General features: G+C 39.9%; 1 protein-coding gene and 1 long non-coding RNA gene across 2 annotated transcripts in view; one reads left to right on the top strand and one right to left on the bottom strand.

Annotated features, from left to right (window-relative positions):
- Nucleotides 1–19,102, top strand: part of LOC135108109 (natural resistance-associated macrophage protein 2-like) — a 134,044-nt gene that overhangs the window by 28,886 nt on the left and 86,056 nt on the right. The window lies entirely within an intron of this gene.
- On the bottom strand, nt 3,630–18,878 carry LOC135108110 (uncharacterized). The gene is made up of 4 exons (XR_010272146.1): nt 13,055–18,878; nt 11,019–11,086; nt 6,792–6,949; nt 3,630–6,180 (listed from the first exon to the last, which is right to left on the bottom strand). It is a non-coding gene; the product is annotated as an uncharacterized LOC135108110 (long non-coding RNA).

The raw sequence follows: 19,102 nt of genomic DNA, 5'->3' as shown, positions 1-19,102 counted from the left end.
TATCATTTTCAGAAATAAAATACATTTTCACATACATGCTTCTTATATTAGCATTTACAATGCTTCTCACCACCCAGCCATTTAATCCCACATTCAAAACAAATTAATTCGTATTCCACCCTATGACGATCTGGTAACTTATTGGCAACTCTGCCTCCCTCAGCTGAAACCATCATTCTTTCTTGATGCATGGCAGAGCGGGGATATGCTATAGGAGTGGAATACGACAAAGAGTAAATGGTCCACATTATGACTCTATTAAGTCTCACCTAGAGTTAGGATCCTGAGACATGAGAGAGTATCAAGGAGACTGCATCATGGCTGAAGGTATGGACTACTGGCTTCCTCCAGGAGGCTGCATCATGGCCGAAGGTATGGACTAATGGCTTCCTCCATGATGGTCTAGGGGAACCATTGGCAACATGGGGCCTTGAGCCACAGTGTCCTTTGGTCACCACCTGTCAGTAACTCAAACCATTGTAGGTGTAGGGGATGCAAGGAAGGCACAAGGAAGTGCTCCAGTAAATTTCCAATCATTATACTATTGTAAGAGGGTGGTGTCCTTTTGGGATTCCAAGCCACAGAAACTGTCATGACACCAATTAACCAGACCCTGACACTTAGGCAATTGCTGTCCTGAAAGATGGATGTGCTGAGAGGGGAGTTAAGCTACCAAGTCCCCAGCAGCAACTACTGGTCCCAAGGCAAAGACATCTCCCTCTTGCCTCTGAATGTCTCGTAAGTAGTAGTCCACAAACATGAAACAGGTCTTCCAGCAGGCTGCTTCTAAGATGGAAGAATGGACCTGTTCCTCCAGAGAAGCATAAATGTGGTGATGCCCCCAATGTCATGAGCCTGGATCTTAAACAAAAGGCATAAGGCTTCAGGAATAGACTTGTGGGCCGTTTTAATTGTATCCCAAAAGAAAAAGGAGATTGCCATCTTAGACATTGGCCATTTGGGTTCCTGTGCTAACACAAAAAGATTCCTGGAACTGGACAATGAGGAAGTCACCTGACGATACCTGTTTAAAGATCTCACAGGAAAAAAGCAGATGTTCCTCATCTTCCTGTCTCACAAACAAGGAAAGACTATGTAGCCGAAGCTCCCTAGGAATGGACTTAATGGCTGTTTCTGTTTTTGCCACAAATTGAGGAAGGTAAGACAAAATTAAATCCTCCCCTTGCATGGCTGTGACCCACGACAGGGCATAAAGCTCACCAACCAAGGTTGATATAAAAAAAAAAAAAAAAAAACTCACCCACCCCCAAAAAAAAAATAAATAAATAAAAAACAGCCAGGTGGGTTTTTTTTTAGGTTTTTAAAAATATTTTACATATCAAAATTTAGTTCTGTATCATGTTGATAATTAAGGTCCGTATATGTACACATACATAAAAAAATGTAAAAGTAGTCAAGTCTGACAAGTTCATTTCCTGTAAAGCACAAGTTAACACACGCTTTGTCCAACCAGGCCAGCCTGTATCAGCATGACCTAAACAAGTGTTTGTTCTTCATTAGAAAAAAGTGTTAAAATCTTTCAAGATCTAACTCCCCTAGCCAATAACTTTGCTTCTTCTTCTTTCCCTCTTTTATTTCAACCAGGTGGCACCACTGCTGTCACATCTATCCCTAAAGCTGAACTCTTTGCTCAAACCTTTGCTAAAAAGTCTACCTTGGATGATTCAGGGCTTGTTCCTCCCTTTCCTCCATCCTCTGATGACTATTTCATGTTACCTATCAAAATCCTTTGCAATGATCTTTTCTGTGTCCTCGCTGGCCTTAACTCTCAGAAAGTTTACAAACCTGATGGGGTCCCTCCCATTGTTCTCCAAAATTATGCCACTGTGCTTGCACCTTGCCTAGTCAAACTCTTCCAACTCTGTCTACCTTTCCTTTTTACTGGAAGTTTCCCTAAATTCAGCCTGTTCCTAAAAAGGGTGACCACTGTAATCCCTCAAACTATCATCCTATTGCATTAATTTCCTGCCTCTCTAAAGTTTTGAATCTATCCTCAACAGGAAGATTCTTAAACATCTATCACTTCATACCCTTCTGTCTGATTACCTGTTAAGGCCGCTCTACTGGTGATCTTGTGGCTTTCCTTACTGAGTCTTGGTCATCCTCTTTTAGAGATTTTGGTGAAACTTTTGCTGCTGCCTTAGGCATATTAAAAGCTTTTGATAGTCTGGCTGAAAGCTTTGATTTCCAAACTACCCTCCTACAGCTTCTATCCTCCTCTCTGTAACTTCATCTCAAATTTCCTTTCTGACCATTCTGTTGCTGCTGTAGTAGATGGTCACTATTCTCCTAAATCTGTTAACAAGTGGTGTTCCTCAGGGTTCTGTCGTGTCACTCACTCTCTTCCTGTTATTCATTAATGATCTTCTAAACCAAACTTCTGGTCCTATTCACCCCTACTTTGATGATACCACCCTGCACTTTTCCACATCTTTTCATAGACATCCAACCCTACAGGAAGTAAACAGCTCTCACAGGGAAGCCACAGAACACCTGACTTCTGGGCTCTCTAATATTTCTGATTGGGGCAGAGCAAAATTAGTATTGTTCAGTCCCTCAAAAAACTTTATTCCTCCACTTATCAATTTGACACAACCTTTCAGACAGCTATCCCCTCTTCTTCAGTTACACTCAACTGGCCCCTTCTTCTACACTTAACATCCTCAGTCTCCCCTTTACTTATAGCCTAAACTGGAAACTCCACATCTCATCTCTAGCTAAAACAGCTTCTATGATGTTAAGGCATACTGAGTTGTCTCTGCCAGTTTTTCTCACCCCCTGGCTGCTAACTCTGTACATGGGCCTTATCCATCCATGTATGGAGTATGCTTCACATGTATTGGGGAGTTTCCATACCACTGTTTTAGACAAGGTAGGATAAAAAACTTTTTGACTTATCAACTCCTCTCTAACTGACTGCCTTCAGTCTCTCTCATCACTGCAATGTTGCATCTCTTGCTATCTTTTACTGTTATTTTCATGCAAATGGCTCTTCTGACTCCTCCCACAGCCTTGCCGCTCACCTCTATTCTGTCCACCTCTCTAATCTCAATCATTCATCCCTTTCTCTGGTTAACTTTGGAACTCCCAGCCTGCTTCTGTATTTCCTCTTTCCAGTGACTTAGACTCTTTCAGGAGGGAGATTTCAACACACTTATCCTGTATTTTTTTTACCTTTTTTTATTATATTTTTGTTGCTCTTGGCCAGTCCCCCTCCTACATGAAAAAAAAATTCAAATTTTTCTTTCACTCTTAGATTAGTTCTCAATTGTTTATTTAAACTGATTTACATATAAATATGAAGAATAAAACAGAAAAGATATAAAACTTAAAAACAATAAAACACCCCAAAAAAAAGTGGGTTGGATTTTTTAAACAGGTTTTTTTCAACTCCATCACCAAATCTCTTGGCTGTTCCTTATCAAATCATGTATGGATGACTAGTGTAAAGGTTTGAAGAAGGAATGGGTTAAGGCCATGAGGACCATTTCTTTTTTTTTTTAATAGTGGTAACTGACAGATTGCACTGTTGTCTTAGAAAGACAAAAAAATCAGCAAATTTATGGCAGGAAGAATTCGAGACAGTGTGACCCTCCTTCTTGCATCTCTGAACCTCTTCCACTTATATTGGTAGTTCATAAGTGTAGGAGGTCATTTAGATTTTGCCATTTTGCCATTTCATAACTCCAGAAGAATAGCCTCGGTGTCTGAGGACTCACTTGACAGTTTTCACGTAGCATGGGTAGAGCCTAATGGAACTTGCAAGCGTGTGGCTAACAAAGAAAGTCTCTGTGCTGCAGATGGTGCCAAGGAGTGTCCACTGAGGCCTGTTTAAGATCTAGAAACCATTCTCTCTATGGACAGAATGGTGCAATCAGGATGAGGTTGGCATGACAGGTAAACCTCAGCTTGTTGAGAACCTTCCTGATCAGCGGGAAGGGGGAAAAGGTGTACAATTCCTAATGATTCCAGCTGTACAGGAAAGCATCCTTGACTATTTCCATTGGATCTTGGAACAGAGAAATGAGATTTGGAAGTTGAGAGTTGAGCCTTGATGTGTACAAATCCACGATTGGATAACTCCAAAGCCTCAAGAGCTGACTGCAGACATTCTGATGAAGTGTCCATTCTGTGGAAAGTATATGCCTGTTTGCTGAGGCAGTCTGCCAGGACATTGGACAACCCGTTCATAAACTGGGTTAGGATCTGAATGGCATGATCTTCTACCTATTGAAGGATCCCTTGTGCCTCCTCATTGAGCATCCTGGAACGAGTCCTGCCTCCTTTGGCCAGGTACGACAGGGCTTTGGCATTGTTTGAGAACACCACCACTGTCTTGCTGTGAAAGTATGCTGCAAAGTGAGCCAGACTCAGATGAATGGCCTTGAGCTCCAACCCAGCAAACACATCTACGTGGTCACCACGTGATCATCATATTGCACCATCGTTGCAGTAATGTTACATATAGTGTGAAATCAACATAGATCTGTAGACCAGAAATAACGTGAAAACCACATAGAAATGTACATGAAAAAGTCACCTCCTAACTACTTACATAGCACTTTTAGTTAATGTCATTGTGATGATAATGAAAGGTCTATATTCAAAGCAGCTGTTAATATAGAGAAATTTATTATATCAAAAATAATATACTCTCAGTAAGATATATGTATTAAGAAACAGAAATAGTACATAATCAGATAGTGCACAAATAGCCCATATTAACAAAAAAATAGTACATTCAAGGTTGGGTATAAATAGTATATATTAAAAATAGTACATTTCATGAAGGCCATAAATATATATCAACAAAATAAGTACATTCTAAGAATGGTTTGAATGTATATTAACAAAAATAATATATTCAAGGAAGGGTATAAAATATGTATTAACAAAAATAGTACATTCCAAGTAGGCCATAAATTAGTATATATTAACAAAAATACATTCCAGGAGCACTGATATGTATTAACAAATATTGTACATTCCAGGAAGGGCATAAAGTGTTGACAAAAATAATGCATTTCACATGCGCCATAAATATATATATATATATATTATCAAAAATAGTACATTCCTTGTAGGCCATAAATATATAACAAGAATTGCAGCTTTTATTTAACTAACATTTTCTGCATATTGGTATTCATCAAATAAGAACAGACACCTTACACCATGGGGTTAAGTAAAGCATATCAGTTTTGAAAATTAAAGACCAACATTAAAAAAGTAAAAAAATATGCAGTTCAAATAAATTAATATCAGTCATCCCTTCCTTTAACTGTTGAGCAAACTCTCATTTGCATGTCCAACACTTTCTAAAATACTGTTCCATAATTAGGCAATAATAGAAATAATTACATTTGTCAAAAATTCAGGGGATCCTTAGTTAAAAAAAAAAATATTGAATAAAAGATTCAAAGCATCTACTATGTGCTTTATTATTTTTTTTATTCTTTACTTTTAAACTATAGATGTGAGTCAGATACTCAGAATAAATATAATTAGGTGTTTTTATTATTGCCTAACTATTCAAGTGTAACAAAGTTAGACATGCAACTGAGAGTTTGCTCAATAGTTTAGGAAAGGGATGACTGATATTCTTATTACTAAACTTTACCTTCTTGCTGCAGATATATCCTTTATCAAATGCCACTAATTGATAGCCACATTTGGAAAAGTAGGGACACTAGGTAAAGCACAGGCAAAAACAAAACATTCAGGGAAAGGAACATCTTCCCTAACTTGAGAGAGAGAGAGAGAGAGAGAGAGAGAGAGAGAGAGAGAGAGAGAGAGAGAGAGAGAGAGAGAGAGAGAGAGAGAGAGAGTGCCTTATAGTGCATGGTAAAGAAAGAATGATCTCTGCGCCTCTCCTGGTAACAGTGCAGAAATAAAATAAATTTTAAAATATATTACAAATTTTAAAAAGAATATAAATTTCACCTAGTACATGAGAAGAGGGAAATCAGTGATACTTTGGAGTGAAGTAGAATTGGCACTGGCACAGAGCTGGAAGGATGAGGACAGGAGTGTGCAGGTGGATTGCCTCATACTGCAGGGCACTGTGCATCTTGGCATCTGCCCTTATTTCAACTGTGGCTAGTCATCAGAATCTGATGACCCTTGTACTAAACACTTGTGTCTCTTAGGCTCAGGTTCCTGTGGGAAGAAACATATGATGTTAGGTTGAGAGTGTAGACATTTATGAGAAGGAATCAAAAGTTATTGCAAAGCATATGAAAATGAGGAATGTTTTTATAGGGGTCTTAAGAGATGTTTAAAAAACAGGTCTACCCTATCAACAATAGTGCACAGCTCTAGAAACATGGGCTAGAAATAGGGAAGAGCAGTCAAGAATGTGTGCAGTGGAAATGAATTACCTGAGAGGAGCAGGTAGAGTGATAGATGATAGGGCAAGACCATTGAGAGTGTGCATATGATGGAGTATGGGTGCATGTACAAGTGGAGTGAAAAGCAGAATGGTGAAGGGGATGAGATGCACATTGAGGTGCTGTTTTAATACCAAATGCATATTCTTTATTATCTAAAATTATAAGTGATAAAGTTGAGGGAATAGCAAAACAGAGCAAATTAAATTCACTGCTTACATTATACTTTGGGCCAACTCTTCTTTTTAGGGAATGCTTTAGGGCCTCACTAATTTCATCTTCCACTTTGGATGATTTTGCCTTTGTGAGGTTTTACTGTCAACCACAGCAAAATATTTTCTTACTACTTAATGTTGTAAATAAACAATTCTGTATACTTACTGATGACAACTTTGCAGATAGGAGGATCAGTAAATGCTAGCTTTCCCTTCTTTCCCTTCAAGCTGTCTGATTACCCCACACCACTGCTCTCAAGCTTTTTAAAAATCCTACAAACTGTCTCCAAGGCTGTGCTTTCCTAAAGATGACAAATACAGTGTCTGTAATAAATAAGAAGAGCATCATAAATACCTTAAAATATACTGTTCTTCTGCATGAAAAAATAATCTGACATCTATATTCAAAGTATCTAGAACTGTCTACAATAAATAATAGAAGCATCAAAACACTTCATAATACAATTTCTTATCTCTAAGATCATACAACTTGTTCTTACCAATTTCCTTTTGAATGTTTCATCAGCCAATTTAGTGCACAGATGTTCTTACCAATTTCCTTTTTTTTTTTTTTTTTTTTTTTTTTTATGTAGGAAGGACACTGGCCAAGGGCAACAAAAATCTAATAAAAAAAAATGCCCATTGAAATGTCAGTCCCATAAAAGGATCAAAGCAGTGGTCACAAATTGATGAATAAGTGTCTTGAAACCTCCCTCTTGAAGGAATTCAAGTCATAGGAAGGTGGAAATACAGAAGCAGGCAGGGAGTTCCTGAGTTTACCAGAGAAAGGGATGAATGATTGAGAATACTGGTTAACTCTTGCATTAGAGAGGTGGACAGAATAGGGGTGAGAGAAAGAAGAAAGTCTTGTGCAGCGAGGCCACGGAAGGAGGGGAGGCATGCAGTTAGCAAGATCAGAAGAGCAGTTAGCATGAAAATAGCAGTAGAAGACAGCTAGATATGCAACATTGCGGCGGTGAGAGAGAGGCTGAAGACAGTCAGTTAGAGGAGAGGAGTTGATGAGACGAAAAGCTTTTGATTCCACCCTGTCTAGAAGAGCAGTATGAGTGAGATCCCCCCTAGACATGTGAAGCATACTCCATACATGGACGGATAAGGCCCTTGTACAGAGTTAGCAGCTGGGGGGGTGAGAAAAACTGGCGGAGACGTCTCAGAACGCCTAACTTCATAGAAGCTGTTTTAGCTAGAGATGAAATGTGAAGTTTCCAGTTCAGATTATAAGTAAAGGACAGACCGAGGATGTTCAGTGTAGAAGAGGGGGACAGTTGAGTGTCATTGAAGAAGAGGGGGATAGTTGTCTGGAAGGTTGTGTCAAGTTGATAGATGGAGGAATTGAGTTTTTGAGGCATTGAACAATACCAAGTTTGCTCTGCCCAAATAAGAAATTTTAGAAAGATCAGAAGTCAGGCGTTCTGTGGCTTCCCTGCGTGATATGTTTACCTCCTGAAGGGTTGGACGTCTATGGAAAGACGTGGAAAAGTGCAGGGTGGTATCATCAGCGTAGGAGTGGATAGGACAAGAAGTTTGGTTTAGAAGATCATTAGTGAATAATAAGAAGAGAGTGGGTGACAGGACAGAACCCTGAGGAACACCACTGTTAATAGATTTAGGAGAAGAACAGTGACCTTCTACCACAGCAGCAATAGAACAGTCAGAAAGGAAACTTGAGATGAAGTTACAGAGAGAAGGATAGAAACCGTAGGAGGGTAGTTTGGAAATCAAAGCTTTGTGCCAGTCTCTATCAAAAGCTTTTGATACGTCCAAGGCAACAGCAAAAGTTTCACCAAAATCTCTAAAAGAGGATGACCAAGACTTAATAAGGAAAGCCAGAAGATCACCAGTAGAGCGGCCTTGACGGAACCCATACTGGCGAACAGATAGAAGGTTGTGAAGTGATAGATGTTTAAGAATCTTCTTGTTGAGGATAGATTCAAAAACTTTAGATAGGCAGGAAATTAAAGCAATAGGATGGTAGTTTGAGGGATTAGAACGGTCACCCTTTTTAGGAACAGGTTGAATGTAGGCAAACTTCCAGCAAGAAGGAAAGGTAGATGTTGACAGACAGAGCTGAAAGAGTTTGACTAGGCAAGGTGCAAGCACGGAGGCAGAGTTTCGGAGAACAATAGGAGGGACCCCATCAGGTCCATAAGCCTTCCGAGGGTTTAGGCCAGCGAGGGTATGGAAAACATCATTGTGAAGAATTTTAATAGGTGGCATGAAGTAGTCAGAGGGTGGAGGAGAGGGAGGAACAAGCCCAGAATCGTCCAAGGTTGAGTTTTTAGCAAAGGTTTGAGCAAAGAGTTCAGTTTTAGAAATAGATGTGATAGCAGTGGTGCCATCTGGTTGAAATAGAGGAGGGAAAGAAGAAGAAGCAAAGTTATTAGAGATATTTTTTGGCTAGATGCCAGAAATCATGAGGGGAGTTAGATCTTGAAAGGTTTTGACATTTTCTGTTAATGAAGGAGTTTTTGGCTAGTTGGAGAACAGACTTGGCATGGTTCCGGGCAGAAATATAAAGTGCATAAAATTCTGGTGATGGAAGGCTTAAGTACCTTTTGTGGGCCACCTCTCTATCATGTATAGCATGAGAACAAGCTGTGTTAAACCAAGGTTTAGAAGGTTTAGGACGAGAAAAAGAGTGAGGAATGTATGCCTCCATGCCAGACACTATCACCTCTGTTATGCACTCAGCACACAAAGACGGGTCTCTGACACGGAAGCAGTAGTCATTCCAAGGAAAATCAGCAAAATACCTCCTCAGGTCCCCCCAACTAGCAGAGGCAAAACGCCAGAGGCACCTTCGCTTAGGGGGATCCTGAGGAGGTATTGGAGTGATAGGACAAGATAAGGATATGAGATTGTGATCGGAGGAGCCCAACGGAGAAGAAAGGGTGACAGCATAAGCAGAAGGATTAGAGGTCAGGAAAAGGTCAAGAATGTTGGGCGTATCTCCAAGACGGTCAGGAATACGAGTAGGGTGTTGCACCAATTGCTCTAGGTCATGGAGGATAGCAAAGTTGTAGGCTAGTTCACCAGGATGGTCAGTGAAGGGAGAGGAAAGCCAAAGCTGGTGGTGAACATTGAAGTCTCCAAGAATGGAGATATCTGCAAAAGGGAAGAGAGTCAGAATGTGCTCTACTTTGGAAGTTAAGTAGTCAAATAATTTCTTATAGTCAGAGGAGTTAGGAGAGAGGTATACAGCACAGATAAATTTAGTATGAGAGTGACTCTGTAGTCGTAGCCAGATGGTGGAAAACTCGGAAGATTCAAGAGCGTGGGCACGAGAGCAGGTTAAGTTATTGCGCACATAAACACAGCATCCAGCTTTGGATCAAAAATGAGGATAGAGAAAGTAGGAGGGAACAGAAAAGGGGCTACTGTCAGTTGCCTCAGACACCTGAGTTTCAGTGAGGAAAAAAAGATGAGGTTTAGAAGAGGAGAGGTGGTGTTCTACAGATTGAAAATTAGATCTTAGACTGCGAATGTTGCAAAAGTTAATGAAGAAAAAGTTGAGGGGGGTGTCAAGACACTTAGGGTCGTCGACAGAAAGGCAGTCCGACCTGGGGACATTTATGGTCCCCTCCCCAGATGGGGACTCCGAGGCTGGTGTAGGAGTCGCCATGATGATTTTAAAATATTTGAGTGAAGGGTGTGTGTGTTATTAGGTGCTTGTAGTTTTGTGTGGAGGAAGAGAGTTGTCTTTAGAGGTCAGGCTGTGACTGCCCCCTTGTGTTGTGAGACACAAAGGGAAACATTCAGTGAGGTCACAGCTGGGTTTAATGATAAGTTCACAGCACCCCCTGAACAGTGCTTTAGACCTCACTGGGAGTAATTATTGTTTCGGCAGGTGTCTACTGCCTCCTCCTAATGGTGCTAATATTTGGGTAAAAATTTATTAAAATGTTAGTCAACTGGCCATGCAAAAGAGCTTCTCTACATATCTGCATATTAAGTCATTATTATAGTGTGTGTGTGTGTGTGTTTGTGTGTGTGCATTGCATAAAATAAATGTGTTAGGCATTACCTTCAAGGAGAAAACTCGTTTACTTGAAACCACAATGGTGTGCAGCTACAGAGGCAGGCATTAATGCAATTGCACAAAGGGTTGTGACATTCATACTCTTCACAGATATAGTTGATTTTGGCAGAAATTGTGGGTTATAGCTCAAGAGAAGACCTGATCTGTAGAATTATCTATGTATCATCAAATGATGCATTAATATTTATCATGTGTGCTAACTTGGTTTGCAATGTCTCACTGCCTGAAGAATATTGTCTGTGCCATGCTATCAGAAGACATACAGGCTGTCACTAGTTGCTGAATTCTTACATGATAATGACTTCTTCATATACTGTAGGTAAAGCTACTCACTTATAAGTTGTTGATTGAGGTGCTTTGGAACTGCCACACTGCTATCCAAGGCTGCCAGCTTTCTGAAGCTGCCAATGAAACACAAAAGTTAGCCTGAGAGAGAGAGAGAGAGAGAGAGAGAGAGAGAGAGAGAGAGAGAGAGAGAGAGAGAGAGAGAGAGAGAGAGAGAGAGGGGGGATAATGTGACCAAGAAAGATTTTTTAATAAAACCAAGAACTTAATAACTAACCTAAATTACATAATATACTGTACAACAGGTAATACAGTAAAATCCCTCTCATCCGGCATTCGAGTATCCGGCAGCTTCAAGTATCCAGCACATTTTTCCCCAAGCCTTAAAATCAATAAAAAATCAATGTGTACTCATAAAATTGATTAAAATTCCCACGCGAAGCATACTTTGACCCCTCGCCACCAGAGCGCACTGCTTTGCGCCAACCGCGGCCCACTGCACTGTCTTTACTCAGTGACTCAGTCCCGCGTGTGCACTGTTTATCGCCTGACGCCTTCATCATGCCTAAAGTTGTAGAAAAGAGGAAGCATGTTGTGCTTACACTTAAGCAGCTGATCAGATCAGCTGCTGATTAAGATCAGCTGATCTTTGTTATGGTAAGATGCGTGAGTGTAGGGTGGTGATTGTGGACATAATTTCATTTCTATTCAAGTATCCAGCATGTCGGCAGTCCCGGTGATGCCGGATAAGAGGGATTTTACTGTACAGTGACCAAAGATTTTTTAACAACCTACTAAGCACCTAACAAAAAATAAACTACCATAGAATTTAGTGACCAAGAAGGATGTTCATTACCTTATCTAACTTAAAATTAACAAAGAATATTTAATTTGCCAAGATATATTAATTAAAAACAAAAAAAATATTATTATTGAATTAATTACTTTTAATATTAATTAATTAATTAATTATTATTTAATATTAATATTCAGTTCTTGCCCAACACACCATGTCACACCTTGAATATCCAGATTTTCACAAAAGTTACAGTAAAATGAAAACAGAGCACATCACAATTTTGCTTGCATTGTACACATCCTGTCTTACTTGGCTGTACCTATCATTTTGTAAAGCCAAAACAGGTACCAACCTTCTTTATTTCCTTTTAAGTAGCTACTGAATAGGTATACTAATGAGCAAGTGATGTGGATTGTCATAACTCACATTACCAGCTTGTTCAGCTTCACTACATTTGCTGCATAATATTGGGAGCCTTTTCAGAAAAAATAGGTGGACTAGTAAATCTACCTTTATGCTACAAAATTTGCTATAAGCAAGAAACCAACCAAATGTAATCTGGCTAAGATTTTTAGGGAAGCCTATCCATTTATTTATTTATCCTCCCCAAATGTACCTTTTATCAATCCAACTTAACCTAACAAACTGATAAATTTTCAGTCAAATGCATCCCACTTTATTTAGGTAGTCTTGTAACTTCCCCTGATATGATTTATTTTAACTTGATTTAGCTAACTCTTACCTAAGCAATATGGTAATAAAGGATATACTTCATCACCCTCAAACTCCCTAACCTTGCACTGTCTTACCTAATTTAACAAACCTGTAAACTATTCATAAAATGCATCCTGCTTCATCCTCTAACCTCTCACAATCCAACTAACATACGAATATTTACTCTACCATAACAAAATAGGTAAAATTTGTGTGCAGTACCATCATGTAATAATTAACCTGTCGTTAATAACCAATATCATGCATAGGGTTTTATCACTGTGCATGGGTTTTTATCATTGTGGTATCATGTTAAGTGCCCACAACCATAGCCAGGTAGCTGTACATAGTGGCTAGGTAGCCCTGCTATGTAGTAGATAAATGCGTAGTGATCATAAAACTATAAAGATAACACAATTCTAAGCACACCCAGACCTATGGCATAGCTTCACATTCGACATTACTTTTTTTTTCTACCATTAAATGTATGCAACATTTAACTTATTAGCTTACATACAATGCTATACAGCATAAGAATTCATGGTATCACTAACAAATAGTAAGTAAATACTTTTATTTCCTCAAAAAAGCACTTGCATGCCCAGTATGGCTTCTCCAGTCAGTTGGTATCTTGTGAATATTGGTCAGTGGCTTGTGTCCAAGGTCTTCTTCCTCTTCTTATATCGCTTTTAACGCTTTATCCATTCTATGTGTGTATTTATTTTGCTTATTCTAGCTTCTGCTCTTCCTGTTCACTCCTGTAAAACTGAAAAAAACATATAAGCATAAAAAGCACACAAATGCACAGACATGCATGCACATCTTATGTCAAACAGTCTGGAAACAGAGGTGTAATTGGTTAGTCTTTTAAGATTCCTTTAAGTTTACATGTAATCAAAAGGAGATCCAGGTGGAATTTTCATCTGTCTGTAACAGTGATAAACTAGCTTCCCCAAAGGAATATAAAAATTATAAGAAATTAACCTATAAGGACAAATAAATAGCCTACAATTAAAGCTGTGGCGATCAGTTGGTTGCTTCTGTCAGCTCATAAAAAAATCTAATAGTTGTAATTACTAATATAATTTTTCTATAAGTTTTCACTCAATCCTTTATAGTTGTTCAGGTGATGAACAACAGAAAAGAACAAACCTGACTAACATATTGGGAGAAATTTCCCATGTGATGCGGTCTTCAGTGAAATCTTGCTTTGGTGCTCTTAATTCATTAATTTTTGCCTAACAAAACAGAAGTCGATAGTGAAACAAGACATTATAGCAATATGATACATTTAACAACCACATTGTAAAGAGTAAATTACAGTGTATTTAGTGAGGTTCTGTATCATCATCGCACAAAAGTATTAACATTCATAATACAAGCAACACCCAATAGCTTTGTTAGGTTGATGACTTTTCACCATGTATACCATGTGTCCCTTATATAGAAAATAAAATTCACCTTTTCACTTTGACGCTACATGAAAATAGCGTGGTGTGCTTGCTGGGAGGAGATTGATATGTAGAGCGTGCTTCTTAGTCTGTGTGTGAGTTGGCTTCTGGAGAGGCCAACTGTCCTATTTGTAGATTGGAATCCGGTGACCATCATTAAAGATTGTTTAGAACTTTGCCATCTCAGGGAACTGGAAGGTCGTCTCACTGGAACTGTCAGTTCCATGACCAGGAAAGGTGTAACTGGAGGCCTCTCATTCTCTGTCTCACCCCAGGAATCAAATGGATAAGAGAGGACATGTGGTCCAAGAGCATTAACCGTGCTCTTGCTGGGGGAGCTTGAACACAGAAAGGATTTGATTTGGTGCTGAAGATTGTCCAGGCACTGCTGTGTCAGGAAAACCTTCAATAGAGGAGAAAGAATCTCCATCCCTAAAAAAAGGGGGTCAGCAAGGATTTTTCACAATTTACTTTAATTCCTATGGAAGTGTACAGATTGAGAAGGCAACTGGTTGCTTCTAGAGCCTTCTGTTCTGAGGGTGCCAATAGCAACCAGTCGTCCAGATAATGGAGGAGACGAATACCTGGTGATGTGAAACCTGTGAAACCAGACCCATCATTGTGGTGAAAACTTGTGGAGCTGTGGTGAGCCCAAAGCAAAGGACCTTGAATTGGAAGTAACAACCATCCCAAACAAAACGAAGGAATTGGCAACTGTCTGGGTGGGATTTGGACGTAAGTGTTCCTGAGATCAATGGCCATCATCCAGTCATGACTGCAAATTGCTGACAGACTGTCCTTACTGATTCCATCCTGATTGGAGTGGTGATGACAAACTGGTTCAGGGAGGAGAGGTCAAGGATGGGGCAAAACCCTCTGGTGGCTTTATTTGCTACAAAAAGGTGACTGTAAAAACCTGGAGTTGCTGCTGCCTCTTCTATTGCTCCTTTTGCTAGAAGGTGAACCTCAGATTCTAATGCCATGCCCTTCTTGGAGCCCTTGGAATATGATCTTGAGATGATGGGATTTGAGGTGACTGATGGTGGTGTAGCAAAGGGGATCTTGTAACCTTGGCTGAGGATGGGGAAAACCCATGCCTCTGTCTCAATGGCAATCCAACTGTCCAGATTCTTAGCAAGGCAACCTCTTACTTGAATCCAGGGGTCCATGGAGCTACTTGTGGAAAAACTTGCCTGGTGGCTTAGGACGAGGATAAGGGAGAGATCCAGGAGTAGACTTCTGACATTGGGTTGGTCTTGCTTATGAAGACAAGGTCAAGTTGTGATGCAAGTAGGCAGGCCAGCAAAAAGCAGAAGACCCTGAAGGGTTAGTCCACAAACCATAATTCACCAAAGGAGTGCTCGGAGATGGCCATGGCTTAACCAGTGCCCGAGTTGCTGCTTGCTGGAAAGAAATGGAAGCAGCCTTATCTGCTGCCAGAACAGTTTCCTTAACCCTGTCCTCATCAAACAGTTAGGCAGAGTCAAGTTCTGACTTAAATGCTGGTGGAAGGTGAGAGAGGATTGCCTCCCTCCTCATGGCCTTAATATCAGCTAAAGCAATAGCTGAATCCTTTGCTGTGTCCACCATGGCAAACTGAATGCTCCGAAACAGTTGATCTGCTAGAAGCATATCCTCTTGTGCAGGTTGGAGGGATGGAAAGAGCTTGTAGAATGCACCCACACCCCAGAACAGAAAGTTCTGTGCCTCAAGTTGGCATGCTAAGATTCCCTTGAGGTGGGTCATGTCTACATGCTGGACCACCACCTGAAGATCCTTACCCCTAGTAGTAAGGGCAATGCATGTTCAGCTTGGCCGCTTTCCATACTGATTCATGCCCACTTACAGAGTAAATCTTCTTGTACCTGTTGGATGGGTAATGGGCAAGGGAGGGCCTTGATCCCTCATTATCCAGAAGTGAACCCTTGGTGGCTGCATTAAAGGAATAATCCATAGGCTGCATCCTGGTGAACCGAATGTGTCGATCCTCTGATGCCTGACCTTCCCAGGTGGAGCTGGGCAGTGATCTTTCTATGCATTCCCTAGCACCTCAGGAAAAGATCAGGTAATGTAGGCCATCATAGTATGGAAAACTGGAACTGAATCCTCTGTGTTGGCTCTAGTGTCAGACTCATCCTCGGAATCATCTCCCCAGGGATCATCAGGAATTCTGGTGGAGATTGCAGGCCATGTAGGACCAGGGATCCTTGGATCAAGATCTTGTGCTGTGGCCAAAGATCCCATTGCCACAGACTGAAGTTGTGGGCTGACAAAGTGGATCTGGTGCTGGTAGTAAGAGGCACTGGAGTTGTGTGTCCTCATGCTCCACTGTTCCTTGTGGACTGGAGGGGGGGGAGAAGAAGCATGTGTGGGTGGGAGTAGTTAGGTTAGAAAAATGAGTGACAGCTGGGTAATGAAAATGAGAGTACTGTAGGAACCAGAGTCTGCACAGAAGTACTTCTCAAGAAAGAATGACAGTCTCAGCTAAGGAAGACAGGGTTGCCAGTGAGTTACCATAGGTCACCATAGGGTGGAATATGAATGAATTTGTTTTGAATGTGGGATTAGACTGCTGGGTAGTAAGAAGCATTGTAAATGCTACTATAAGAAGCAGGTTGTATGTGAAAGAAATGAAGTAGATATGGATGAATGTTATTTTCCTCTCTATATAAATTTACTTTATCCATTCAAGTTATGCAATTAACAAACAACTTTAGAAATCCTGTCACATATGAAAGAAACAACCTTGTTTTAATACTATATCTTAGCAGGACTCTGATGAAGATTGTCTGTGTACATTGTGTCTCCCAAAGCCTTCCCAGAGGTGCCGCTTGTCTGTGTACTTTGTGTCTCCCAATGTCTTCTCTGAGTTGTTGCTTTTTTCTTTGGAAATACAACCCATCCTTTCACACCTTGGTCCTTCTATCATGATTTTTTTGTACAATCAACCACAGCACATGTATAGACCAAGGTTTTACAGCAACACTTCAAACTCATATTTCCCACCTCAGGTGTTTTTGGTGTTTTGAAGAAATCAGTGTGTCTTATGTCAACCAGTCCTTTTATCTCAGCACAGTTTTGGCTGTCACAGTATTCCTGCAGCACAAAGAATACTTGTTTAGTTTTTTTATGGGATTTGGCAACCAGTGGAAAAATGTCTTAAACTAGATATGTAGCAAGAGACTAGAAATAAGTCTTTAGCTTATAATAACTTCTGTAGAGTAAGTATCACCAGATCCCATGGATGCTGTTAACATAAACACTTAGGATTAATATTTTGCTGCATATAGATACAATACAACAAGATGTATCACTAGAGGCAATTTCAGAATATGCATCTCCAGAGCATATGCCATATGCTAAGTCCTACATTAAAACAGCTGGTGATTACTGACAATTCAGACCTTTGCAGATGCCCTAATTTTGATATGGCATAGGGTGTGACAACTCTACCACCCACCATGAGATGCACTCACAGGGAAGCTTCATCTCATTGTGCAGTCAGCCTCAAAAAATGGCACATTCCAAAATTAAAGCAGCATGAATTTTTTTTTATTTATAATTTCTTCACAAGATGTTAATTAAGCAGGCTAGAAGGGAATAAAAATTTGTTTATCAAGGACACAGAATCCATAGATGTGAGTTTGTTCTTTGGTAGCCTTAATTGGTAGTCTTCCTTGAGGAAAGTCATACCAAAATCAAACTTGGGTCTTGAACACACCCAGCATTTTCTGTTGTACATTCTTGTAGCCATGGCAGTGCACAGACAAAATATTTTCCACCACATGATTGGTACCAAAGTTGTATTTATGATCAGACAGCTGTTAGGTCATAGCTGTTGAATGGGCACCATATTACTTCTGCTAGAGATACATTTCTTATGCACAAGAGAGGAAGACCCATGAACAAAGAAACAAATTCTGAAAAAAAGGCCCACTCATTTTTCCTCCTTTAAAAGGAAAAGAATACTAAAGAGTCGTTTCAGGTGTGAAGATTCCGTGAAACTCCTCACTTCAACAAGAGGAAATACAATGCAGGCAAAGGGTCCCAGAATGTACTTGTAAAGGGAATGACATTGAAAGTACAGCAGGATATGTGACAATGAACATGATTCATTCCAATGTAGTGTTAGTTATGGTAAACGTGCCTTATGGTGACTGAGGAACCTATGAGAAAAAGTTTATTGGTTTCAGAAAATAATGTAAAAAATCCACAATAAAAAAAAAAAAAAATTAGCACATTTGTACTATTATATTTCAGATAAGACAACAAGTATACATACAGTACCCTCACGAGTTTCACACCTAGTCCTAAATTCTTCCCATCCTGAGTTATGCACATTATCACCTCGAGTTTTACATTGCTTTGACAAGTATCGGTCATGGTCACATTTACCTGCTGTTAGCATCACACGTATACCTACAGTAAATCCTGCCTTAAATCAGAGCTCTCTCTCTCTCTCTCTCTCTCTCTCTCTCTCTCTCTCTCTCTCTCTCTCTCTCTCTCTCTCTCTCTCTCTCTCTCTCTCTCTCTCTCTCTCTCTCTCTCTCTCTCTCTCTCTCTCTCTCTGTGAAAGTAAGAATAATCCTAATGATTGCTAAATAGAATGAGACTGATTGAGAATGAAAATCAAATTACAGTAGAACTTCAATTACTGAATGCCTCCCTTTTTCAAACAAATCATTCAGTTGCTGTACCATAATTCATTTCTCAAACAAAGTTACTTGATTTCAAATATTAAAGACAAAAGCAAAAGCTGTCATTTATTACTGATTTATAGTTTTTATAAATATTTCCCTTGTTTGTTTACATTTGGAGGAGAGACACAGTGTGTAAGGCAGTAATTCAGTCTTTGAAATAACGTAAGTGTGATCCCGATGAAGAGCCTCATTATAAACAAACAGTTTTTTGGCCAGCTCAGGAGTAATCCCAGCTCCTGAGCCATCTGTGGCTCTCTTGATGTCCCCACAATGCAATCACTACTGCATAACTGCATTTTCCCAGTAGCTTTTCCCAGCAGCAAGATCTCTAAGTGTTATGATCACCTTAATTTTGGTGGTAAGTGGGTTTCTTCTCTCTGTGTCACTCTGTAAGGCTCCCCTCACTAGATCAGTGACAAAGAGAATACATTCATGGTCTAAACAGTATCTTCTAATGACTTCTATGTC

The sequence above is a fragment of the Scylla paramamosain genome, chromosome 16 (genome assembly GCF_035594125.1).
Source record: "Scylla paramamosain isolate STU-SP2022 chromosome 16, ASM3559412v1, whole genome shotgun sequence".
NCBI lineage: Eukaryota > Metazoa > Arthropoda > Malacostraca > Decapoda > Portunidae > Scylla > Scylla paramamosain.
Note: the sequence above shows the minus strand (reverse complement) of the source record. Positions and strands in the feature narration are given on the sequence as shown.